The 27,121-nt window shown below is 46.3% G+C and overlaps 1 pseudogene; it reads right to left on the bottom strand.

The window, feature by feature from the left end:
- Window positions 1–287: 287 nt before the first annotated feature.
- Window positions 288–4,611, bottom strand: LOC134934221 (probable N-acetyltransferase 16; annotated as a pseudogene).
- Between the last annotated feature and the right edge of the window lie 22,510 nt (window positions 4,612–27,121).

The raw sequence follows: 27,121 nt of genomic DNA, 5'->3' as shown, positions 1-27,121 counted from the left end.
CGTCGGACAGGATTCCGGGAACGGGATTTCACCGGCTATCAGCATTCCGGCATGGGTATTCCGAACGTCATGACCCCATCAGCCATCATTTTAACTGTAAACCGTGTATTGGTGCAATTCTAGGTAAGTTGTGCTCTAGGTTACCTCCATTGTAGATGCTACAACTACCGGGATTTCATACCCGACCCTGCACTGGCTGCCCTAATGACAACAGACTCGATGGACAACTTGTCTTTTTTCAACCTCATTAACTATGTTACTATTCCCAGGTTGTCTTCATAAAGCACCTAGATTTCCATATCTAGCACCATCTGTTCTCTCAGTACAATAAATGAGAGTTAGCCCTTCACACGACAGGTCATTGAGTACAGCCCGAAGACTCTCCTCTGCAAACATGAAGAAAAGGATATCGCCCCCTGCAGGCAGAGCCTGTATCCCCATTTTTAACTGCTTTAGTACATGGATCTTGGCACATACTGGGTCACTTCCAAACATATCAATGTCCAAGCGGTAAGCATCCTTTGCAAATGGAATTGGGTATGGAGGGGAACCAAGGCTGAGGAACCGAGGTGAAGAGTTGAGAATTGATGAGAGTGGAGAAACAGAAATGTGATGAGTAGTAGATGTGGAATCAGATGAGGTGAGGGTAGATGCAGTGATTGCATTGTCCTCATGGCTGGGTTGGCATCTGCTGGTGTCACTGATGGTGCTATCACTGGAGGCTGCTAGGATATCCCCTGTATCACATGGGTGGGAATAGAGCCAAATGATCTTCCACTCTAATAGTAGCTCCAGGTTGGTTCTATGGGTGGTCAGAGGATGAAAATCCTGAATCAGTCTTCCTTCAGGTAGCAGCTCTTCTACTTTAGTCCCTTCAAAGAGTTTCAGCACCTCAGTAAGGCCAAGGACAGAGTGGTTCATGGAGCTTTCTGAATTGTCCACCCGACTTTCCAGCAAGTTGAGCCCTTCTTCAACTTGGTGAAAAGGAAGGTGCACCGATATGACAGCCTAATGGGGAAGCCAGAGTATAGGAGAATGTATCAATGGTTGATAAAGTATAAATACAAAGGAACACACTACTACAGCAAACATTATAATTAGGGTGGGGGGTGACGGGCTAGGAGACAGTGGAGCACAGGGAGAGAGATAAAGTGGAGACGTTGCCCATATCAACCAATACGTTTCTATCTATTATTTTTTATGGCTTGCGGTTACAATACCGCCCGTTGGGACCCCGGCTATCTTAATACTGACTCCGGGATCCCAAAAAGGGGTACTATACCGCCGCTGGATTGCTGGCGAAGTAAGTGATTCCCCCTCTGTGGGTGTCCACGACAGCCATTTAGGGACAATTGAACCTGTGAGCCCGCTAGGAGCTTCGTTTTGCTCACCCCCTGGCGGCATTCTGGCGCACGGGATGCCGATGTCGGTATTCTGACGTTCGGCATCCCGTGGGCCGGGATCACATACCGCTCCCATTTTTTATAGCTGCAGAAGAATCGCTATAGGGATCTTTTCCACCTGTTCTCTTTAGAATGTCTCATACAACTCCTCCTGGGTGTAACAAGGTTAGAGTGGAGGAGGGTATAAGTTTAGCTAAGGGTGGAGACAGGAATGAGTGTAAGGACAAACGTGACTGTACATGGACAGGTTTGAGTGGAGAGAACCTTGGGTCACATGCACAGGTGAATGCAATTTACTGGAAAAGAAAATAGGGCCCGATTCAGCAAGTAATTTGCATGTTATATAGAGATGCAGGTAGCTTATGATACTCATGACTATACCTATTATGTAAAATTATGCGTATTTACCACAACAGTGTAAGACAAATTGGAACATTCACTCTCAGGGTTATATTTACTAAAGGTCGATATTGTTTGGATTATTTATTTATTTTTTTGGTAATTTGACATCTTTTTTTTCAAACCGACCATTTACTAAAATCAAAACCAATGACCAAAAAACACAAATTTGACCGTATTAGAACATCAAACCAATTTTTTTTTTCCGTACACTAGAATAGATTTAGTAATGGTCATTTTTTAAATACAAAATTGACGGCAAAGCCACCAAATAAATTGACCTACCTTTGGCAGACGAGTTTGAGAGAAGCACAGGTTTTATTATGGTAAACTATAAAGGAAGTGTTAAAAGTAAAAAATGTAATTACCGTATATACTCGAGTATAAGTCGACCCGAATATAAGCCGAGGCACCTCATTTTACCACAAAAACCTGGGAAAACTTATTGACTCGAGTATAAGCCTAGGGTGGGAAATGCAGCTCTAGCCGTACACAGCCCTCATAGTGCCAGATATGCCCTCATACTGCCAGATATGCCCCACAGTGCCAGATATGCCCTCATACTGCCAGATATGCCCCACAGTGCCAGATATGCCCTCATACTGACAGATATGCCCCACAGTGCCAGATATGCCCTCATGCTGCCAGATATGCCCCACAGTGCCAGATGTGCCAGATATGCCCTCATGCTGCCAGATATGCCCCACAGTGCCAGATATGCCCTCATGCTGCCAGATGTGCCAGATATGCCCTCATGCTGCCAGATATGCCCCACAGTGCCAGATGTGCCCTCATGCTGCCAGATATGCCCCACAGTGCCAGATGTGCCCTCATGCTGCCAGATATGCCCCACAGTTCCAGATATGCCCTCATGCTGCCAGATATGCCCCACAGTGCCAGATATGCCCTCATGCTGCCAGATATGCCCCACAGTGCCAGATATGCCCTCATGCTGACAGATACTTACCCTCCGTCGCTCCCGCGCTGTCTTCTGAAGGAGGGACACGGACAGCACAGCGCGCGGCTCTCCTGTGTCCCTCCTGCGTCTCCAGCGGCAGCGGCGTGTGTGTGTGTTAAATGAAGTGCCGCTTCGTGAGCTCACGAACGGGCACTTCATTTAATAGACCCGCCGGAGACGCAGGAGGGACACAGGAGAGCCGCGCGCTGTGCCCTCCGTGTCCCTCCTTCCACTGACTCGAGTATAAGCCGAGGGGGCTTTTTCAGCACAAAAAAAAGTGCTGAAAAAGTCGGCTTATACTCGAGTATATACGGTAATAAATGTGGGGTCCCCCTCCAAATCACTCCACTCACCTCTTAGCCTGATCTGATACTGGAAGATTAGGGGAAAAACTGGCATGGGTCCCCCTGATTTTGCAATAATCAGCACCGGGCAGAATCAGCCAGGGAGGGCTTAGGCTATAACAGGAATACACATCCCAAACTGTTCAGCCCTGGCCTGGGGAGTTCCTCTGAAAAGTGAGAACACCCACAAATAAAGGGGTCCTGAGGAACCCCCACTCCAGGAGTGAAGGCCTGGGGCTATTCCCCACATCAACTACGGGTCCCGGGAACTACAGTACAGGGCCCAGTAATCCTGCCTTGGCATGCTGGCACATGTGGAACAGCAAGTATCAGCATGCCCAGACATAGCAGGCAAGGTTGGGTGTATTAAAGGTGTGTAAAATTTTGGGCTGACTTATTGGGAGGTACTGGAAAGATCACACACAAAATATGTACAACTGTAGAAGCGGAAAGGAGGAGGGGAAGAGCAGACAGGCCTAGACCACGTACAGTAAGACCTTGTTCATCATCTGACAGAGACTCAGTAGACTTGGGCGCAGACACAGAAGTCATATATCTAGCTGCTGGTGCCGGAGGTGGAATGTTACTCGATAATGATGATGACTATCGGCAGAATTATCTAGTCGCTTCTCATTGGATACTTAGCAACTGACCTCTCTGGTGGACTAAACTCACTGGCCCTGCTCCTGTATTATATGAAGCGGTGGCCGCCAATTCACGTTACGTAATGTGCTTCCAACTCTCTTAGAGTCCCAATTTATGTTGTGCCCAAGAACAGTTAAAATAAAATCAAGACTGTGTCATTCATAAATCGTGGTAATCTGAAGGGCCAGAGACAGTGAGAATGGAGATAAGACCCTTGAGACAAGGTCCTACAAACCAACCTTAGAGCTGATCAGGATGTACTTCTTCAGCATGGAGGGTGGAGGATTCTCTGTACGGGCCAGACTGACTGTTGTAACCTCAGGGTGGTCATAACGCAGGGTATCTATGCAGAATTTTTGAATAATACCAGCCACCCCTCGTCCTCTCATCCAGGGGCCAACCCGAAGACCTTTCACCACCGCAGTCACTCCACCGTCCACCAGCAAGAATGACTCAAAGCCCACCTGAGAGATGAGGCTTCAATGAGACATACAGTACTGTATACACACCATATAACATCATATAATAAATCTTACTTTAACCAAAGCAAAGAAACAGATGAGTGTGTTGTGTGGGGCAAATGCTCATATCCCATCCTGAACCTATTGTATTTAATTCAAAACTATTATTGGTATATAAGAAAAAGGTGTCAAATGAACACCTACAAATAAGTTCAGCACACTATGGGGTCTATTTATGAAGCAGTGAAAAGTGTGGAGAAGTTGCCCATGGCAACCAATCAGCATTGACGTATCATAATTTGCATACTATACAATTGTATGGAGTAGCTGATTGGTTGCCATGGGCAACTTCTCCACAGGCTCACTTCTCCGCTCTTCACTGCTTCATGAACAGACCCCATATATGATTTAAAAGATTAAAAAGAAGTGTGAGTATGAAAAATGTGAACAGAACTCTCCACTGTCATAAAACAACTTCATCTCCAGTAAATTGGAGTGCATTATTTGTATACATCCTTTCTGGTACTTGTCCCATTACATGGTGTTTTTTTTATATTACAGTATATCGTAGGCTGGCCTGTGAGTAAGGTCTGTACAAAATGGGGGCAATTCAGATGTGTTTGGAGTAGAGATGAGCGCGTTCGGTTCTCAGAGGACCGAACCCTACCGGACTTCACGTCACGAGCCCGGATCAGAGTCATGCTCGGGTTTTCCCGTCCGACTAGGAAACCAGAACGAGGAAAAACGTCATCATCCCGCTGTCGGATTATCGCTGGGTTTGGGTTCCATATAAGGACCCGCGCGTCGCCGCCATTTTCACTCCGGCATTGGAGAGTGTAGAGAGAGGACGTGTCTCCATCCTCTCAGTGTCCGTGTGTTGTGCTGCATCTGTCCAGTCACAGTGGTTGTGTCCTCTGCTGCCATATGTCCAGTGCTGCTGTATAAGTCCCTTACAGTGTTGCTGTGTTGTCCTGCATCAGACCAGTGGTAGTGTCCTGTGCATCAGTCAGTCCAGTGACCAGTCACAGTGGTGGTCTCCTCTGCTGCTGTATAAGCACAGTCCATTGCAGTGGTGCTGTGTTGTCCTGCATCAGTCCAGTGGTGGTGTCCCTGTGCTGCCGTATATGTCCAGTGATCCTGCCGTATATATGTCCAGCGGTACTGTCGTATATGTCCAGCAGTACTGCCGTATAAATCCAGTGATCCTGCCGTATAATTCCAGTAATCCTGCCGTATAATTCCAGTGATCCTGCCGTATAATTCCAGTGATCCTGCAGTATAATTCCAGTAATCCTGCCGTATAATTCCAGTGATCCTGCTTTATAAATCCAGTAATCCTGCCGTATAATTCCAGTAATCCTGCCGTATAATTCCAGTGATAATGCCGTATAATTCCAGTAATCCTGCCATATAATTCCAGTGATTCTACCGTAAAATTCCAGTGATCCTGCCGTATAATTCCAGTGATCCTGCCGTATAATTCCAGTAATCCTGTTGTATAATTCCAGTGGTACTGGCGTATAATTACAGTGATCCTGCCTTATAAATCCAGTAATCCTGCCGTATAATTACAGTGATCCTGCCGTATAATTCCAGTAATCCTGCCATATAATTCCAGTAATCCAGCCGTATAATTACAGTGGTACTGGCGGATTAGTCCAGTCTAGTGATCTTGCCGTATAAATCCAGTGAACCTGCCGTATAATTACAGTGGTACTGGCGTCTAAATCCAGTCCAGTGATACTGCCGTATATATATATATATATACATATATATACAGTGGGGTTTGAAAGTTTGGGCACCCCAGGCAAAAATTCATTTTAATGTGCAAAAAGAAGCCAAGGAAAGATGGAAAAATCTCCAAAAGGCATCAAATTACAGATTAGACATTTTATAACATGTCAAAAAAAGTTTGATTTTATTTCCATCATTTACACTTTCAAAAGAACAGAAAACAAAAAATGGCGTCTGCAAAAGTTTGGGCACCCTGCAGAGTTAGTACCTTGTACTTCCCCCTTTGGACAGCTGAGACCTGGCAGTGTCATGGATTGTTCTCAATCATCGTCTGGAAAGACCAGGTGATGTCAATCTCAAAGGTTTTAAAAGCCCAGACTCATCTGACCTTGCTCCAACAATAAGCACCAAGGGTTCCTCTAAGCAGTTGTGTAGAACACTGAAACTGAGAATAGTTGACGCTAACAAAGCAGGAGAAGGCTATAAGAAGATAGCAAAGCGTTATCAGATGCCCATATCCTCTGTTCGGAATGTAATTAAGAAATGGCAGTCATCAGGAACAGTGGAAGTTAAAGCAAGATCTGGAAGACCAAGAAAAATATCAGACAGAACAGCTCGCAGGATTGTGAAAAAAGCAAGTCAAAATCCACGTTTGACTGCACGATCCCTCCAGAAAGATCTGGCAGACACTGGAGTTGTGGTACACTATTCCACTATAAAGAGATAATTGTACAAATATGGTCTTCATGGAAGAGTCATCAGAAGAAAACCTCTTCTACGTCCTCACCACAAAAATCAGCGTTTGAAGTTTGCAAATGAACATATAGACAAGCCTGATGCATTTTGGAATAAAGTTCTGTGGACCGATGAGGTTAAAATAGAACTTTTTGGGCGGAATGAGCAAAGGTACACTTGGAGAAGGAAGGGCACAGAATTTAATGAAAAGATCCTCTGTCCAACTGTTAAGCATGGGGGTGGATCAATCATGCTTTGGGGTTGTATTGCAGCCAGTGGCACAGGGAAAATTTCACGAGTAGAAGGAAAAATGGATTCAATAAGGTTCCAGCAAATTTTGGACGCTAACTTGATGCCATCTGTGAAAAAGCTGAAGTTAAAGAGAGGCTGGCTTCTACAAATGGATAATGATCCTAAACACACCTCAAAATCCACGGTGGATTACATCAAGAGGCATAAACTGAAGGTTTTGCCATGGCCTTCACAATCTCCTGACCTCAACATAATTGAAAATCTATAGATAGACCTTAAAAGAGCAGTGCGTCACAGACAGCCCAGGAATCTCAAAGAACTGGAAGACTTTTGTAAGGAAGAATGGGCGAAGATACCTCAAACAAGAATTGAAAGACTCTTGGCTGGCTACAAAAAGCGTTTACAAGCTGTGATACTTGCCAAAAGGGGCAGTACAAGGTATTAACTCTGCAGGGTGCCCAAACTTTTGCAGACGCCATTTTTTGTTTTCTGTTCTTTTGAAAGTGTAAATGATGGAAATAAAATCAAACTTTTTTGACATGTTATAAGAATGTCTAATCTGTAATTTGATGCCTTTTGGGGATTTTTCCATCTTTCCTTAGCTTCTTTTTGCACGTTAAAATGAATTTTTGCCTGGGGTGCCCAAACTTTCAATCCCCACTGTATACCCTGTTGCAAAGCGGATTACTGAGGCCATAACAACTAGGCTGGTGTTAGACGTGCGTCCGGTATCCACCATTAGTGCAGTGGGACAGCAGTGCCAATCCTAGATGGGCCAGGTGTTTGTGCCGCACACTTGTGTCGCTTAGCTTAGTCATACAGCTACCTCGTTACCCTCTTTTACTTCTTGGCATCATGTGCTGTTTGGGTACAAAAATTTTTTAAAGTGCCCTCCAGTCTGACACTGCAATGTCACTCCTAGATGGGCCAATTGTTTGTGTCACTTAGCCTAGTCATACAGCTACCTCATTGTACCTCTTCTACATCTTTGCATGATGTGCTGTTTGGGGCCTTGTTCACAAGAAATAGAATCAGATTATACTGGAGAGAATCTAGTGTGACATACACTGCACAGCTTGTGTTTACCCATGTTTCACAGTAAGCACTAAAACATACGGTACACATGCACACAGACATTAATATATCTCAAGCCTGCCCTTACTGAGAGGAAACACACAGAGAGAAGGACACCAGCACACCCCTAGCTGTATAGTCTCAGTGAGGCTGACAGCTAACTAAATCACAGTAAACACTAATAATGTCTGTCCTGTAGAGGACCCAGATAGTGTATAATAGCGGCTCTCCCCCTTGCTACACCCTCTACCAGTGTTCCAGCGTGGCTTGTGAGGCAGGAAGCGCTGTGTGTGCTGTCTGTGGCTGCATTAAGCAGAGGAAGGCGCCAAAATGCCTCTGGTCCCACTCTGAGGTAGCTCCGCCCCCCCAATGGCGCCGGAGCTACAGTGATTATTTATACTGGCAATGTCTCCTGTTTGCTCAAAAACATAACACAAGTGCTAGTTCAAGCAATTGTCAGCCAGTGCACACAGGGGACCCTCGTGGGACCCCCCCAGGAGGGTCCCGTACGCTGCGCCCGCGTTCAGCCATACTTTTAACCGGGGACCCCCTAGCAGGCCCCTGGTTTGTGCTCACCACAGATGTCACCTTCAAGCAGTTATAGGGGTGTGCGGCGTGCTGCGATTGTGACAGCCAAGGCACAGTGCCCTGCTGAACAACAAACACTCAGGACGGTGGTCCTGCAGTGGGAAAGCGGCTCTGCACCTTGCAAGGCCGGTGACCGTCCCCCACCAAACTCCCATGGTGCAGGTATGCTGTTGCCTAAACAGTGTACTGAAAATAACAAACATTAAAAAGGAATTGAAGAAAACTCTCTGGAGCTCAGAGATGTGCATCCTCTCCTGGAGGTGCTTTTTTTCAAACTGCCCGTGGGAGGGGGCATAGAGGGGAGGAGCCAGCACACCCAGTGAAGAAATTTATAGTGCACTGGCTCCTTTGGACCCCGTCTATACCCCCATCGTACTAGATTCCCCCAATATCCCTTATGGATGCTAGAGTAATATTATTTCATCATAAATGACATAATGATCACGGTATTTGGCATCCCACATGGAGTGTTATACTGGGGTAACGCCAATCTTGTGACTCTGAGACTAAATTGTGCAAGCAATCACAGAGAATTCTAATGCGCGTTTCACTTCACTGCTTTCTCAAAGTGTCACCTCATACCCCACTTGCCATTCTGACATCTCTCCACCGGCCCATACTGACTGACAGGCTTGCCCATTCACTTCTACTCTAATGACCACTAATTAGCCATTTATTAGCCTGAGGTTGCTGAGGAGATCATGTGATGAGGAAGCGGAGTGCTCCTGTTATGTTCAGTCTTAAGGTGCATACACACGGAGAGATTTTGACTATGAGAGATTTTGACTGAGAGACTTCCCTTGAACTGGCAGTAGGAGATTTTGACTAACTTTACTAGAGATTTTGACTAAGTGTGCAAGAGATTTTGGCTATGGGAGATTTTGGCTATCTCATTTAAATAAGCCGATGAGTGGGGGAGTGTCATATATAGGACGATTTTACAGGGTGGCTGGTATTTAAATAGCTAAAAATGTTTTGTTTTTTTTAAATTGCGTGGGGTCCCCCCTCCTATGTATAACCAGCCTCGGGCTCTTTGAGCCAGTCCTAGTTGTTAAAATACAGAGGAAAAAATGAGTAGGGTTCCCCCATATTTAGACAACCAGCACCGGGCTCTGCGTCCGGTCCTGGTTTAAAAAATACGGGGGACAAAAGACGTAGGGGTCCCCCGTATTTTTAAAACCAGCACCGGGCTCCACTAGCCAGGGAGATAATGCCACAGCCGGGGGACACTTTTATATTGGTCCCTGCGGCCGTGCCATTACCCCCCCAACTATTCACCCCTGACCGGGGTACACTGGAGGAGTGAGGATTCCTTAAATCAAGGGGTCCCCCCCTCCAGCCACCCAAGGGCCAGGGGTGAAGCTCGAAGCTGTCCCCCCCATCCGTGGGCGGTGGATGGGAGGCTGATAGCCTTTCAAAATGACATAAAAAGAATATTGTCTTTTGCTGTGGAACTACAAGTCCCAGCAAGCCTCCCCCGCATGCTGGTACTTGGAAAACCACAAGTACCAGCATGCGGGGAAATAACGGACCCGCTGGTTCCTGTAGTTCCACAACAAAAGAAATACCCAAATTAAAACACAACGCACACACCGTGAAAGTAAAACTTTATTTAAACACACTTACACACTCACACATACTTACCTACATCCCACGCCGCCAATCACGTCCCCTTGTCCAGTAGAATCCAATAGGGGTATCTGTAAAAAAAAAAAAAGCATCCCCTTTTTACACATTACGGCAGACAGCATCCCCTTTTTACACATTACGGCAAACAGCGCACCCATTTTACACATTATGGCAGACAGCGCACCCATTTTACACATTACGGCAGACAGCGCACCCATTTTACACATTACGGTAGACAGCGCACCCATTGTACACATTACGGCAGACAGCGCACCCATTATACACATTACGGCAGACAGCGCACCCATTGTACACATTACGGCAGACAGCGCACCCATTGTACACATTATGGCAGACAGCGCACCCATTGTACACATTACGGCAGACAGCGCACCCATTGTACACATTACGACAGCCAGCATTTCATACCCAGCCAATTGTCCCCCCCCCCCCCCCACACACACACACACTTTAAACAACAGCTCTGCACATGCTGTCTAAAATATTCCCCCCACACGCAGCGGCTCCCAGCAGACGTGCCTGGCACCCCCTCACTGTGCAGCCACGGACCTGATACTCATGTGCGCCGCCCGCCCCGGCTACAGGGACGCACCCGGCGCCATCTCCCACTGTGCAGCCATCTTTCCCCCACGGACCTGACACTAATGTCATGACGTCTCTCCCATAGCACAGCATAGACAGACACTAGAGGTCAATTATGACCCCTAGCGTCTGTGTCAGTCCCACAATGCTGTGCGGTGCGCGATGACGTCATTGCGCACCACACAGCAAAGGTCCTCTCCACGAAGGGAAACTAGACGCGTAGCGTCTAGTTCCCTTCACAGCGGGAGACACAGCGGACAGCGGGGGGCACAGTAGCGGATCTTGCCATGGTGCGGCGCCCTCCGAAAATCGGCGCCCCAGGCAAAAGTCCTGCTCGCCCGTGGCAAGATCCGCTACTGATCTTAAATAGAACTCCCATCTTAGTAAATTTACCCCAAGGTTTCTTCAATTAAACTCATCTTTGCTTTAAGTCTCCAATGTCTTTCTCTAACAAGAGGCTTAGGGGGTAATTCAGACCTGATCGGTGCTGTGCGTTTTCGCACAGCGGGCGATCAGATCTGACCTGCGCATGCGCATGCACCACAATGTGCCGGCGCGTCGGACGACTGCACCGGGCATCGGTGCCTAGCGACGGGATGGTGCGAAAAAGCGATCGCACAGGCGATTGCAAGGTGATTGACAAGAAGTTGCCATTTGTGGGTGGCAACTGACCGTTTTACAGGAGTGTCCGGAGAAACGCAGGAAGGACCAGGCGTTTTGAGGGAGGGTATCTCCCATCCAAATGTAAATGAGCCCCAAAGTTAGTATACTGTATACACATATACTGCAAGTGGCCATGAGAAACCTTATTTAAAATGCATGTAGCCATAGGGATCATTGTGCCTTATAACCAATACATGGAATTGGCATTGATGATCCCATTTAGAGATGAGCGCCTGAAATTTTTCGGGTTTTGTGTTTTGGTTTTGGGTTCGGTTCCGCGGCCGTGTTTTGGGTTCGAACGCGTTTTGGCAAAACCTCACCGAATTTTTTTTGTCGGATTCGGGTGTGTTTTGGATTCGGGTGTTTTTTTCAAAAAACACTAAAAAACAGCTTAAATCATAGAATTTGGGGGTCATTTTGATCCCAAAGTATTATTAACCTCAAAAACCATAATTTACACTCATTTTCAGTCTATTCTGAATACCTCACACCTCACAATATTATTTTTAGTCCTAAAATTTGCACCGAGGTCGCTGTGTGAGTAAGATAAGCGACCCTAGTGGCCGACACAAACACCGGGCCCATCTAGGAGTGGCACTGCAGTGTCACGCAGGATGTCCCTTCCAAAAAACCCTCCCCAAACAGCACATGACGCAAAGAAAAAAAGAGGCGCAATGAGGTAGCTGTGTGAGTAAGATTAGCGACCCTAGTGGCCGACACAAACACCGGGCCCATCTAGGAGTGGCACTGCAGTGTCACGCAGGATGGCCCTTCCAAAAAACCCTCCCCAAACAGCACATGACGCAAAGAAAAAAAGAGGCGCAATGAGGTAGCTGTGTGAGTAAGATTAGCGACCCTAGTGGCCGACACAAACACCGGGCCCATCTAGGAGTGGCACTGCAGTGTCACGCAGGATGTCCCTTCCAAAAAACCCTCCCCAAACAGCACATGACGCAAAGAAAAAAAGAGGCGCAATGAGGTAGCTGTGTGAGTAAGATTAGCGACCCTAGTGGCCGACACAAACACCGGGCCCATCTAGGAGTGGCACTGCAGTGTCACGCAGGATGTCCCTTCCAAAAAACCCTCCCCAAACAGCACATGACGCAAAGAAAAAAAGAGGCGCAATGAGGTAGCTGACTGTGTGAGTAAGATTAGCGACCCTAGTGGCCGACACAAACACCGGGCCCATTTAGGAGTGGCACTGCAGTGTCACGCAGGATGTCCCTTCCAAAAAACCCTCCCCAATCAGCACATGATGCAAAGAAAAAGAAAAGAAAAAAGAGGTGCAAGATGGAATTGTCCTTGGGCCCTCCCACCCACCCTTATGTTGTATAAACAAAACAGGACATGCACACTTTAACCAACCCATCATTTCAGTGACAGGGTCTGCCACACGACTGTGACTGATATGACGGGTTGGTTTGGACCCCCCCCAAAAAAGAAGCAATTAATCTCTCCTTGCACAAACTGGCTCTACAGAGGCAAGATGTCCACCTCATCATCACCCTCCGATATATCACCGTGTACATCCCCCTCCTCACAGATTATCAATTCGTCCCCACTGGAATCCACCATCTCAGCTCCCTGTGTACTTTGTGGAGGCAATTGCTGCTGGTCAATGTCTCCGCGGAGGAATTGATTATAATTCATTTTAATGAACATCATCTTCTCCACATTTTCTGGATGTAACCTCGTACGCCGATTGCTGACAAGGTGAGCGGCGGCACTAAACACTCTTTCGGAGTACACACTTGTGGGAGGGCAACTTAGGTAGAATAAAGCCAGTTTGTGCAAGGGCCTCCAAATTGCCTCTTTTTCCTGCCAGTATAAGTACGGACTGTGTGACGTGCCTACTTGGATGCGGTCACTCATATAATCCTCCACCATTCTATCAATGTTGAGAGAATCATATGCAGTGACAGTAGACGACATGTCCGTAATCGTTGTCAGGTCCTTCAGTCCGGACCAGATGTCAGCATCAGCAGTCGCTCCAGACTGCCCTGCATCACCGCCAGCGGGTGGGCTCGGAATTCTGAGCCTTTTCCTCGCACCCCCAGTTGCGGGAGAATGTGAAGGAGGAGATGTTGACAGGTCGCGTTCCGCTTGACTTGACAATTTTGTCACCAGCAGGTCTTTCAACCCCAGCAGACTTGTGTCTGCTGGAAAGAGAGATCCAAGGTAGGCTTTAAATCTAGGATCGAGCACGGTGGCCAAAATGTAGTGCTCTGATTTCAACAGATTGACCACCCGTGAATCCTTGTTAAGCGAATTAAGGGCTCCATCCACAAGTCCCACATGCCTAGCGGAATCGCTCCGTGTTAGCTCCTCCTTCAATGTCTCCAGCTTCTTCTGCAAAAGCCTGATGAGGGGAATGACCTGACTCAGGCTGGCAGTGTCTGAACTGACTTCACGTGTGGCAAGTTCAAAGGGCATCAGAACCTTGCACAACGTTGAAATCATTCTCCACTGCGCCTGAGACAGGTGCATTCCACCTACTATATCGTGCTCAATTGTATAGGCTTGAATGGCCTTTTGCTGCTCCTCCAACCTCTGAAGCATATAGAGGGTTGAATTCCACCTCGTTACCACTTCTTGCTTCAGATGATGGCAGGGCAGGTTCAGTAGTTTTTGGTGGTGCTCCAGTCTTCTGTACGTGGTGCCTGTACGCCGAAAGTGTCCCGCAATTCTTCTGGCCACCGACAGCATCTCTTGCACGCCCCTGTCGTTTTTTAAAAAATTCTGCACCACCAAATTCAATGTCCGATGCCACAAATCCACAGGAGAGTCCAATTGGGGTAAGCCATTCCGCGATGATCTTCCTCAGTTGCCGTAAGAGGTTTTCAGCTGTGTGCGTATTCTGGAAAGCGGTGATACAAAGCGTAGCCTGCCTAGGAAAGAGTTGGCGTTTGCGAGATGCTGCTACTGGTGCCGCCGCTGCTGTTCTTGCGGCGGGAGTCCATACATCTACCCAGTGGGCTGTCACAGTCATATAGTCCTGACCCTGCCCTGCTCCACTTGTCCACATGTCCGTGGTTAAGTGGACATTGGGTACAACTGCATTTTTTAGGACACTGGTGAGTCTTTTTCTGACGTCCGTGTACATTCTCGGTATCGCCTGCCTAGAGAAGTGGAACCTAGATGGTATTTGGTAACGGGGGCACACTGCCTCAATAAATTGTCTAGTTCCCTGTGAACTAACGGCGGATACCGGACGCACGTCTAACACCAACATAGTTGTCAAGGCCTCAGTTATCCGCTTTGCAGCAGGATGACTGCTGTGATATTTCATCTTCCTCGCAAAGGACTGTTGAACAGTCAATTGCTTACTGGAAGTAGTACAAGTGGGCTTACGACTTCCCCTCTGGGATGACCATCGACTCCCAGCAGCAACAACAGCAGCGCCAGCAGCAGTAGGCGTTACACGCAAGGATGCATCGGAGGAATCCCAGGCAGGAGAGGAATCGTCAGAATTGCCAGTGACATGGCCTGCAGGACTATTGGCATTCCTGGGGAAGGAGGAAATTGACACTGAGGGAGTTGGTGGGGTGGTTTGCGTGAGCTTGGTTACAAGAGGAAGGGATTTACTGGTCAGTGGACTGCTTCCGCTGTCACCCAAAGTTTTTGAACTTGTCACTGACTTATTATGAATGCGCTGCAGGTGACGTATAAGGGAGGATGTTCCGAGGTGGTTAACGTCCTTACCCCTACTTATTACAGCTTGACAAAGGGAACACACGGCTTGACACCTGTTGTCCGCATTTCTGGTGAAATACCTCCACACCGAAGAGCTGATTTTTTTGGTATTTTCACCTGGCATGTCAACGGCCATATTCCTCCCACGGACAACAGGTGTCTCCCCGGGTGCCTGACTTAAACAAACCACCTCACCATCAGAATCCTCCTGGTCAATTTCCTCCCCAGCGCCAGCAACACCCATATCCTCCTCATCCTGGTGTACTTCAACACTGACATCTTCAATCTGACTATCAGGAACTGGACTGCGGGTGCTCCTTCCAGCACTTGCAGGGGGCGTGCAAATGGTGGAAGGCGCATGCTCTTCACGTCCAGTGTTGGGAAGGTCAGGCATCGCAACCGACACAATTGGACTCTCCTTGTGGATTTGGGATTTCGAAGAATGCACAGTTCTTTGCTGTGCTGCTTTTGCCAGCTTGAGTCTTTTCATTTTTCTAGCGAGAGGCTGAGTGCTTCCATCCTCATGTGAAGCTGAACCACTAGCCATGAACATAGGCCAGGGCCTCAGCCGTTCCTTGCCACTCCGTGTCGTAAATGGCATATTGGCAAGTTTACGCTTCTCCTCCGACAATTTTATTTTAGGTTTTGGAGTCCTTTTTTTTCTGATATTTGGTGTTTTGGATTTGACATGCTCTGTACTATGACATTGGGCATCGGCCTTGGCAGACGACGTTGCTGGCATTTCATCGTCTCGGCCATGACTAGTGGCAGCAGCTTCAGCACGAGGTGGAAGTGGATCTTGATCTTTCCCTAATTTTGGAACCTCAACATTTTTGTTCTCCATATTTTAATAGGCACAACTAAAAGGCACCTCAGGTAAACAATGGAGATGGATACTAGTATACAATTATGGACTGCCTGCCGAGTGCAGACACAGAGGTAGCCACAGCCGTGAACTAACGTACTGTACTGTGTCTGCTGCTAATATAGACTGGTTGATAAAGAGATGTCTATGTAACTATGTATGTATAAAGAAGAAAGAAAAAAAAACCACGGTTAGGTGGTATACAATTATGGACGGACTGCCTGCCGAGTGCAGACACAGAGGTAGCCACAGCCGTGAACTACCGTACTGTACTGTGTCTGCTGCTAATATAGACTGGTTGATAAAGAGATGTCTATGTAACTATGTATGTATAAAGAAGAAAGAAAAAAAAACCACGGTTAGGTGGTATACAATTATGGACGGACTGCCTGCCGAGTGCAGACACAGAGGTAGCCACAGCCGTGAACTACCGTACTGTACTGTGTCTGCTGCTAATATAGACTGGTTGATAAAGAGATGTCGTAGTAGTATGTATGTATAAAGAAGAAAAAAAAACCACGGTTAGGTGGTATATACAATTATGGACGGGCTGCCGAGTGCCGACACAGAGGTAGCCACAGCCGTGAACTACCGCACTGTACTGTGTCTGCTGCTAATATATAGACTGGTTGATAAAGAGATAGTATACTCGTAACTAGTATGTATGTATGAAGAAAGAAAAAAAAACCACGGTTAGGTGGTATATACAATTATGGACGGGCTGCCGAGTGCCGACACAGAGGTAGCCACAGCCGTGAACTACCGCACTGTACTGTGTCTGCTGCTAATATAGACTGGTTGATAAAGAGATAGTATACTCGTAACTAGTATGTATGTATAAAGAAAGAAAAAAAAACCACGGTTAGGTGGTATATACAATTATGGACGGGCTGCCGAGTGCCGACACAGAGGTAGCCACAGCCGTGAACTATTGCACTGTACTGTGTCTGCTGCTAATATAGACTGGTTGATAAAGAGATAGTATACTCGTAACTAGTATGACTATAAAGAAAGAAAAAAAAACCACGGTTAGGTGGTATATACAATTATGGACGGGCTGCCGAGTGCCGACACAGAGGTAGCCACAGCCGTGAACTACCGCACTGTACTGTGTCTGCTGCTAATATATAGACTGGTTGATAAAGAGATAGTATACTCGTAACTAGTATGTATGTATAAAGAAAGAAAAAAAAACCACGGTTAGGTGGTATATACAATTATGGACGGGCTGCCGAGTGCCGACACAGAGGTAGCCACAGCCGTGAACTACCGCACTGTACTGTGTCTGCTGCTAATATAGACTGGTTGATAAAGAGATAGTATACTCGTAACTAGTATGTATGTATAAAGAAAGAAAAAAAAACCACGGTTAGGTGGTATATACAATTATGGACGGGCTGCCGAGTGCCGACACAGAGGTAGCCACAGCCGTGAACTACCGCACTGTACTGTGTCTGCTGCTAATATATAGACTGGTTGATAAAGAGATAGTATACTCGTAACTAGTATGTATGTATAAAGAAAGAAAAAAAAACCACGGTTAGGTGGTATATACAATTATGGACGGGCTGCCGAGTGCCGACACAGAGGTAGCCACAGCCGTGAACTACCGCACTGTACTGTGTCTGCTGCTAATATAGACTGGTTGATAAAGAGATAGTATACTCGTAACTAGTATGTATGTATAAAGAAAGAAAAAAAAACCACGGTTAGGTGGTATATACAATTATGGACGGGCTGCCGAGTGCCGACACAGAGGTAGCCACAGCCGTGAACTACCGCACTGTACTGTGTCTGCTGCTAATATATAGACTGGTTGATAAAGAGATAGTATACTCGTAACTAGTATGTATGTATAAAGAAAGAAAAAAAAACCACGGTTAGGTGGTATATACAATTATGGACGGGCTGCCGAGTGCCGACACAGAGGTAGCCACAGCCGTGAACTACCGCACTGTACTGTGTCTGCTGCTAATATATAGACTGGTTGATAAAGAGATAGTATACTCGTAACTAGTATGTATGTATAAAGAAAGAAAAAAAAACCACGGTTAGGTGGTATATACAATTATGGACGGGCTGCCGAGTGCCGACACAGAGGTAGCCACAGCCGTGAACTACCGCACTGTACTGTGTCTGCTGCTAATATAGACTGGTTGATAAAGAGATAGTATACTCGTAACTAGTATGTATGTATAAAGAAAGAAAAAAAAACCACGGTTAGGTGGTATATACAATTATGGACGGGCTGCCGAGTGCCGACACAGAGGTAGCCACAGCCGTGAACTACCGCACTGTACTGTGTCTGCTGCTAATATAGACTGGTTGATAAAGAGATAGTATACTCGTAACTAGTATGACTATAAAGAAAGAAAAAAAAACCACGGTTAGGTGGTATATACAATTATGGACGGGCTGCCGAGTGCCGACACAGAGGTAGCCACAGCCGTGAACTACCGCACTGTACTGTGTCTGCTGCTAATATAGACTGGTTGATAAAGAGATAGTATACTTCTAATATTATATATACTGGTGGTCAGGTCACTGGTCACTAGTCACACTGGCAGTGGCACTCCTGCAGCAAAAGTGTGCACTGTTTAATTTTAATATAATATTATGTACTCCTGGCTCCTGCTATAACCTATAACTGGCACTGCAGTGCTCCCCAGTCTCCCCCACAATTATAAGCTGTGTGAGCTGAGCACAGTCAGATATATATATACATTGATGCAGCACACTGGGCTGAGCAGTGCACACAGATATGGTATGTGACTGAGTCACTGTGTGTATCGTTTTTTTCAGGCAGAGAACGGATATATTAAATAAAACAAACAACTGCACTGTCTGGTGGTCACTGTGGTCGTCAGTCACTAAACTCTGCACTCTCTTCTACAGTATCACAGCCTCAGGTCAATCTCTCTCTCTCTCTCTCAACCCTAATCTAAATGGAGAGGACGCCAGCCACGTCCTCTCCCTATCAATCTCAATGCACGTGTGAAAATGGCGGCGACGCGCGGCTCCTTATATAGAATCCGAGTCTCGCGAGAATCCGACAGCGTCATGATGACGTTCGGGCGCGCTCGGGTTAACCGAGCAAGGCGGGAGGATCCGAGTCTGCTCGGACCCGTGAAAAAAACATGAAGTTCGTGCGGGTTCGGATTCAGAGAAACCGAACCCGCTCATCTCTAATCCCATTTGAATGTATATTTCTCTGATTTATCCCCCCCCCCCAAGAATGTAACAGCTACATAATGGGTGTAAGGCGCAATCAGGGAGATTGCTGGTCTATTCAGGGAGTCAGGGAGATTGCTACTAATTCAGGGAGTCTCCTGCAGAATGAGGGAGGGTAAGCAACTATGCGTGGAACCCACTGTTATCACATGCCGCCGCAGTCTATATTGCTGGGAGTCCACTGTGTTGCATGTTTCACTAACTGTGCAACCTGTTCCTTCCCAATACAACTACTGGCTAATTTGTAGCACGGCCCCTCAGGATTTCTAGTTCTTGCAACTGACCCCAGTGCTCCCAGCAGACTACAACTCCCAGCATGCACCGTGAGCATGGGCACCGTCCCAGTGTGAGGGAAGAAGAGACAACGCTGATTGGGACGTTAAGGATGACCATAAATTCTGCTTTGTGACGTTGTCGGAGTAGGACTAGGGCATATTAAGGTGTTGCAGCTCTAGAAGTAAATGTCTATATGTGCATTTTATGGACCTTCAACATTAAAGAACATTAACCAGGCATTCCCTATTCACTTTAAAAGGGAAACAGTAATATCCGTAATCCCATTCATATACTGTATTTATGACTATCACATTTCCTTTCCCATTCAGCCCATCCAGACGGCAGATTTACTAAACCTTCTGCTGCAACGGGTTGGGTATGCGTATCCCGGCAGCGGAATGCCAGCGGGTGGGGCAAGCACAAGAAGCCCCTTGCAGGCTCGCTGCGAGCTTGGCGGCGACCTACGGTTGCCACAGGTTCTATTCGAGTGGGAATAGTCCCTGTTGGTCGGCATGCCGACCGTAAGGATTTTCAGGGGGCGAGATGTAGGGGGAGGTGTTGTGACCGCCAGTTTTCTGACCACCGGTCACATAACTACATCCCTTAGAACCTGTCTATCATGTACTAAGATGCAATATAGAATTGATAGACAGATTCTGATTGGTTGCTATGGGCGACAGCACCACTTTTCATTTTTAGAAGCTTTAGTAAATCTACCCCCTAGGTCTCTTTCATTAGTGTAAGTTATCTCGACTTATAATGTTCCAGTAAGAGACAACGTCTATCATTATTGCTTCAAAGAATCATCCAAAGCATTGATGAGCTCCTGGTAAGACCTAAATCCATGGCCTATTTATTACTATACAAAACATCAGGAGGAGCTTGAAACTTTATAACTGACAGATATTCATTGCACATTGATAACAGTGTAGAAAAGGTGGTTGTGAGATAAATAGGGAGTAACCTGTGCCTCGTTTCTCACAGAGTAATGACTCCATTCAGGACACTTTATAGCCATTTTGTTCCAGTTGTGTGATAAATTTAGACATATATATATATATATATATATATATATACACACACAAATAGAGCCTCCCTCATCGTTGCAGTTTTCTCCACCTAAACAGAGTACTCGTCATGCCTTAGCTATAGCTCAGGTTGTTGAGGAGTTGCACGGAGAGGCTCCTTGAGGTGCGACAACATACACAGCATGCAATACACATATTCACCACTGGGTGGCTAATGCTCCACTAATCCAGTACTGTAGAGTGAATAGGGGCAGATGGATATACAGTACAGGGTAGTAATCGTACTGTAATAGTATACCCTTAGCAAGCTTTGGCAAATGGCCAGTGACAACTGTAATGTTATACACACAGACCAACTATCAGACGGAAAGAGTCAATTGGGAACTTGACGTGTACAGTGTGCTGTAAATAAAGGGACGCTGTAGAAAATATTCATTCTCTGTCGGGACTGAAAATCTAGTATATAAAAATGAAAATTTGTCCTTCTGTCTTTCTATACAAATCCACAGTTTACAAGCAAAGATCTTGAAATTTTACATACGAGCTTATTAAAACACAGAGGAGGCAACTAAAACAATTTGAAATCCCTAGCACCCCTAGGGGGGCAGACAGCAGCACAGAGTATATCAGGAGACAGCATAACTCCGGAATTGCTGGAGCAATGTACTCAAAAATTGGTACACATATGCCTTAAAATCTGGCAACAAACACTGTGGGGGGAAGGCACCCCTAAGGGCGGAGCAGCAGCACAGAGTATGTCAGCAGACAGCAAAACTGTGGAAGGCCTGGAGCAGTTTACGCCAAACTTGGTACACATATGACTTACAATCTGGGAACAAACTCTGTGGGGGTTAGACACCCCTAGGGGGTGGGACAGCAGCACAGAGTATTTCAGTAGCCAGCATAACTCCCGAATGCCTGGACCAATTTACAACAAACTTGGTACACATATGACTTACAAGCTGGGAACAAACACTGTGGGGGTAAGATACCCCTAGCACCCCCAGGGGTGAGACAGCAGCACAGAGTATGTCAGCAAACAGCATAACTGTGGAAGGCCTGGAGCAATGTACACCACACTTGGTACACATCTGACTTACAATCTGGGAACAAACTCTGTGGGGGTTAGACACCCCTAGGGGTGGAACAGCAGCACAGAGTATTTCAGGAGACAGCATAACTCCCGAATGCCTGGACCTATTTACAACAAACTTGGTACACATATGACTTATAAGCTGGGAACAAACACTGTGAGGGTAACATACCCCTAGCACCCCTAGGGGTGAGGCAGCAGCACAGAGTTTTTCAGCAGACAGCATAACTCTGGAATGCCTGGAGTAATTTACACCAAACTTGCTACACATATGACTTACACTCTGGGAACAAACACTGTGGGGGTAACACACCACGAGCACCCCTAGGGGTGGGCCAGCAGCACAGACTATATCAGGACATGCATGATATGTCAGTGATGACAGGGCTGCATGTGACAGAGGCAGTGACATGATGTGAGGAGGGGAATGCAGGTTGCACAAACCCACACACTGAGAGTTATATAGTGGAAGTAGCACGGTCCCCCACAGTGGCGTAAGTTCGTCACAGTCGCCCGGAGGCAAGATAAATATTGGTGCCCCCCTATTTCCTATATTAAGATAAATATATGTATGTGTGTGTGCGTGTGTGCGTGCGTGTGTGTGTGTGTATAGTGTTCTGAAAAAAATTATATACTGTATTTATACATTTAATTGTCTTTTATTTTAAATCACACATTTCTTAGCAGTCATACCCAGGATTAGAACCCATGACCTGTTACACTGACAGCAGACACTTTACTGATGGAGCTATTTGCTCCAGTACAGGAAGCCTGAGAATTCTAACTATATGACGTTACGTGTAATTGTCAGAGAAGTAACTTCATATAGTTAGAATTCTCATATTTCCTATACAGGAGCAAATAGCTTCATCAGTAAGGTGTCTGCTTCCAGTGTAATAGGTTGTGGTTTCTAATCCTGGGTATGACCCTTGTAAAATGTGTATATTCAGTATAACAAAGAGGGTGTGATTTGTAAGGTGCAGGGACCAGTGAGGAAGTCGGCCACTGAAGAGATAGCAGCAGCTATCAATTAATTTAATTCAATGGTGTCACAGAATGGGAGGAGAGGTGCCCCCCTTCAGAGCAGGAGCCCGGCGGCAGATGACTCTGTTGCCTCCCAGAGTTCTGCCTCTGGTCCCCCAGCAGCACAGGGTATATCAGGAGATACATAATGTGCTATGCTATATAAGAAACTGTAAATAAATTGATAATTTCACAGGGGCACTGACATGAGGTGAGGAGGGGAATGGAGGCAGCAGGAAGCCACAGACTGAGCATTATATAGTGGGAGGAGCAGGGTCCCTTGGGGGCCAAAAAGGGGTCTATTCACTACACAAAGTGCGTCAAGGAAGCAAGATATGCCTATATACTAGATCTCCAACCAACGTAAATTAACAAACAACTATCATTCTAATTTACCATCCTCATCCCATAGCAAAGCACGGGTATTCAGCTATCTACAATGTTATTTATACTGTGTGTTTAATATTTAAATTTATTTTTGTAAACAGACATTCTTAAAATTCCGGGCAACGCTGGGTACTCCAGCTAGTAAATAAATAAATCAATAAATAAAAATTGTGTATACAGCCGCAAAGTTACTTGTTAAAGCAATGGACCATTGCTCAGTCTCATAAAGATAAGACTCGTAATTTGAAAAGTCACACTTGTATATTTGTGTACTAAGTAGCACCTACAGTTTTTTTCTAATTTTGACTGTATTTCTCTGTATGTCTGAGACTGTACAAAGTATGACAGGAGTTGTTTTTGCAAAATTAGAAAAAACTGTGGATGCTAATCTTAACACAGATATACAATACAAGTGTGTCCTTTGCAGGAATCGAAACCTAGCTCACAGGCTTGTGCTTTTCTTTGTGTGCATTGGAGACGACTCAGTAGTGCCGAACGCCTTTGTATGCGTTTTTCCGCAAAAATAAGTCTTAGATGCAAAGTAATATAATAGAATGCACCAGCAACTTCTGCTGATTAAAATGATATACAGCATGCCTATATTCTGTTTGTGACTGCGACTGTATTTGCATACTCTTCTACAGTGTTTTTCTGTAACTGCTCTTGTGATTACCAGATGCCACTGTGTGGTGTAATGTGACTAACGGATGCTACTGTGCGAGGCAATGTCATTAACCGATGCTACTGTGCGGTGTAATGTGAGTAAGAGATGCTAATGTGTGTTGTAATGTGATTAATGGACACTACTGTGTGGTGTCATGTGACTAACGGATGCTAGTGTGCGAGGTAATGTGATTAACGGATGCTACTTTGCGGCATAATGTGACTAACAGCCGCTACTGTGCGATGTAATGTGGTTAGCGGGTGTTACTGTTGGGTGTAATTTGAGTAACAGACGCTAACGGATGCTAGTGTGTGGCGTAATGTGATTAATGGACGCTACTGTGCGGTGTAATGTGATTAATGGACGCTACTGTGCGGTGTAATGTGATTAATGGACGCTACTGTGCGGTGTAATGTAACTAACGGACGCTACTGTGCGGTGTAATGTGATTAATGGGCAATACAGTGTAGTGTAATGTGATTAACAGATGCTACTGTGCAGTGTAATGTGAGTAACGGACGCTACTGTGTGGTGTAATGTGATTAACGGATGCTGCTGTGTAATGTGACTGACGGACGCTACTGTGCGCTGTAATGTGTGTAACGGGTGCTACTGTTCAGTGTAATGTACTTAACAAACACTACTGTGCGGTGTAATGTGAGTAACAGACACTACTGTGCGGTGTAATGTGATTAACGGACGCTATTGTGCAGTGTAATGTGATTAAAGGACGCTACTGTGCGGGGTAATGTGACTGACATTATCTCTCCCAGTACACGGGGAGAGAGGTGGAGAGGAGGGGAAGCTGCAGTGCTGCCCGGCTACCTTTGTGAGAAGAGGTAGCCAGGCAATGCAGCTGGGCTGTGACGGCGGGGTGACGTGGGCCGGACCCCACAGTGCAGCGGTGGTGGTGGAGTAGCATAGGCACAACTGGCACACACCTAGTTACGGCCCTGTGCCTGCCTAATATGTAAAAAGGGGGACTCTGCTTGGCTAATGTGTAAAAGGAGGACTCTGCCTGCCAAATGTGTGAAAAGAGGGACTCTGCTGGTGTAATGTGTAAAAAGGGGACTCTACCTGCCTAATGTGTAAAAAAGGGGGACTCTGCTGCCATAATGTGTAAAAAAGGGGCACTCTGCATGCCTAATGTGTAAAAAAGGGGGACTCTGCTGCCATAATGTGTAAAAACGGAGGTCTATGCTGCTTTAAGGTGAAAAAAGGGCGGACTCTGCTGCCCTAATGTGTAAAAAGGGGACTCTGCCTACTGTACCTAATGTGTAAAAAGGGGACTCTGCTGCAGTAATGTGTAAAAAAGGGGGACTCTCCCTGCCTGTTGTATAAAAAAGGGAACTCTGCTGCCATAATGTGTAAAAAAGGGGGACTCTGCTTCCATAAGGTGTAAAAAAGGGGGACTCTACCTGCCATAATGTGTAAAAAGGGGACTCTGCTGCAGTAATGTGTGAAAAGGAGGACTCTGACTGCCGTAATATATAAAAAGGGGACTCTGCCTGCCTAATGTGTAAAAAGGGGGACTGTGCTGCTGTAATGTGTAAAAAAGGGGGACTCTCCCTGCCATTATGTGTAAAAAGGGGACTCTGCCTGCCGTAATGTGTGAAAAGGGGGTCTCTGCTGCTGTAATGTATACAGAAAGGGGGGCTGTGCCTGTCTAATGTGTAAAAAAAGGGGGACTCTGTTGCCGTAATATGTAAAAGGGGGACTCTGCTGCCGTAATGTTTAAAAGGGGAACTCTGCTTCCGTAATGTGTAAAAAGGGAACTCTGCTGCCGTAATGTGTTAAAAGGGGACTCTGTCTGCCTAATGTGTAAAAAGGGGGACTCTACCGCCGTAATGTGTAAACAGGGGACTCTGCTGCAGTAATGTGTAAAAAGGGGACTCTGTTTGCTGTAATGTATAAAAAGAGGGACTCTATCTGCCGTAATGTGTAAAAAGGGGACTCTACCTGCCGTACTGTGTAAAAGGGGACTGTACCTGCCGTAATGTGTAAAAGGGAGTTCTGCCTGCCGTAATGTGTAAAAGGGAGCTCTGTGGCCATGCCCCTTCCCCATGAAGCCACACCTCTATATTTTTGATATATGGGGGGGCGCCAATGCTGTTTTGTATATGGGGGGGCGCCAATGCTGTTTCTTGCACACAGCGTTGTAATGTCTAGTTACTGCACTACTATCTATATTTATTGTATGTGCTGTTTTCCATACCATTACAGCATTAACCAAATCATTACACCCACCAGATATTCTTATGTGTTTAACTACAAAAAGATTACTACTAACAACAATTCTTACCCTAATAGCAGAAGCAGATGCTATGGATGAGTGCACAGAAGCACAGATAAGACCCTGTGTTTTATCGGGATCAGTATGAGATCCCAGCAGTCGGTATCCCGTCAGTCATTATACTGACGTCGGGATCTCGGTCATTAGAATGCCGGATGGAGGGGCGAGCGCAATGAAGCCCCTTGGGGCTCGCTGCGCTTGCCATGCTGCGGGCTCAGTGACAAGCGCAGCAAGGTTCTATCCTCACTCTATGGTTGTCGTGGACATCCACAGAAGGGGAATCACCTACCTCGCCGGTTTTCCGGCGATGGTATGGTGCCCCCGGCGGGATCCCGGCATAAATTTTGTGACAGCTGGGATACTGTCCATTGGTATGCTGACCGCATACCCTTTATACAGTACCTGCATGTTTCATGATGCCTGATGAAGACTGTCGGCTGAAAGAAGTTACAACGTTCGGTCAATGTTTGGTCGATTTTTGATCAATTTTGTGTGTGATGGTCTAAATCACATTTACTAACAGATGATTTTTGACATTGTTTAAATACAAAATGTAAAAAATCATCTATAAGTGTTAGGGTCTCCTGCTCTGTGCTGCCACGTCGTCATGGAAACCGGGAGACAAGTGCTAGCGGAGTAACCTGAGCGTAGCTGATACTCCGGTTCGGGTCTTTTGCTGTGCAGTGGTTACAGGCTCTGTGCACGGCAGGGGATCCGGTGCTGGTTTTTGTGCTCACAGTCTGTGAGGTCTGAGTGGGGCGTGGACAGCACCTGCTATATAAACCCTCTTCTCAGGTTAGGCAGATGCTGCTGAATCTTTGTTGGTTAGTCAGTTCCTGAAAGCTAGCTAGTACTGTGTAAACTTTGTATTTGATTGTTGCTTACTGCAAATAGGCCTTGGGATTTGGTATTACACTCTGCCAATCCAGACCTAGCAGTAAGACTGGAGTCAGTCGTTTAACCTGCTGGGGTTCTTTTGCTACTCTGTGAACCTAGCAAGTTTGCGGCTGTATTCTCAGACTTGCCTGCCAAAATCCTTTCTCACTGTGCAAGGTGTTCAGGTGTCAGTTTAGTGGCAGT

Source organism: Pseudophryne corroboree, chromosome 6 (assembly GCF_028390025.1).
Source record: "Pseudophryne corroboree isolate aPseCor3 chromosome 6, aPseCor3.hap2, whole genome shotgun sequence".
In the NCBI taxonomy this organism is placed as follows: domain Eukaryota; kingdom Metazoa; phylum Chordata; class Amphibia; order Anura; family Myobatrachidae; genus Pseudophryne; species Pseudophryne corroboree.
This window is presented reverse-complemented; position numbering and strand designations above follow the sequence as displayed.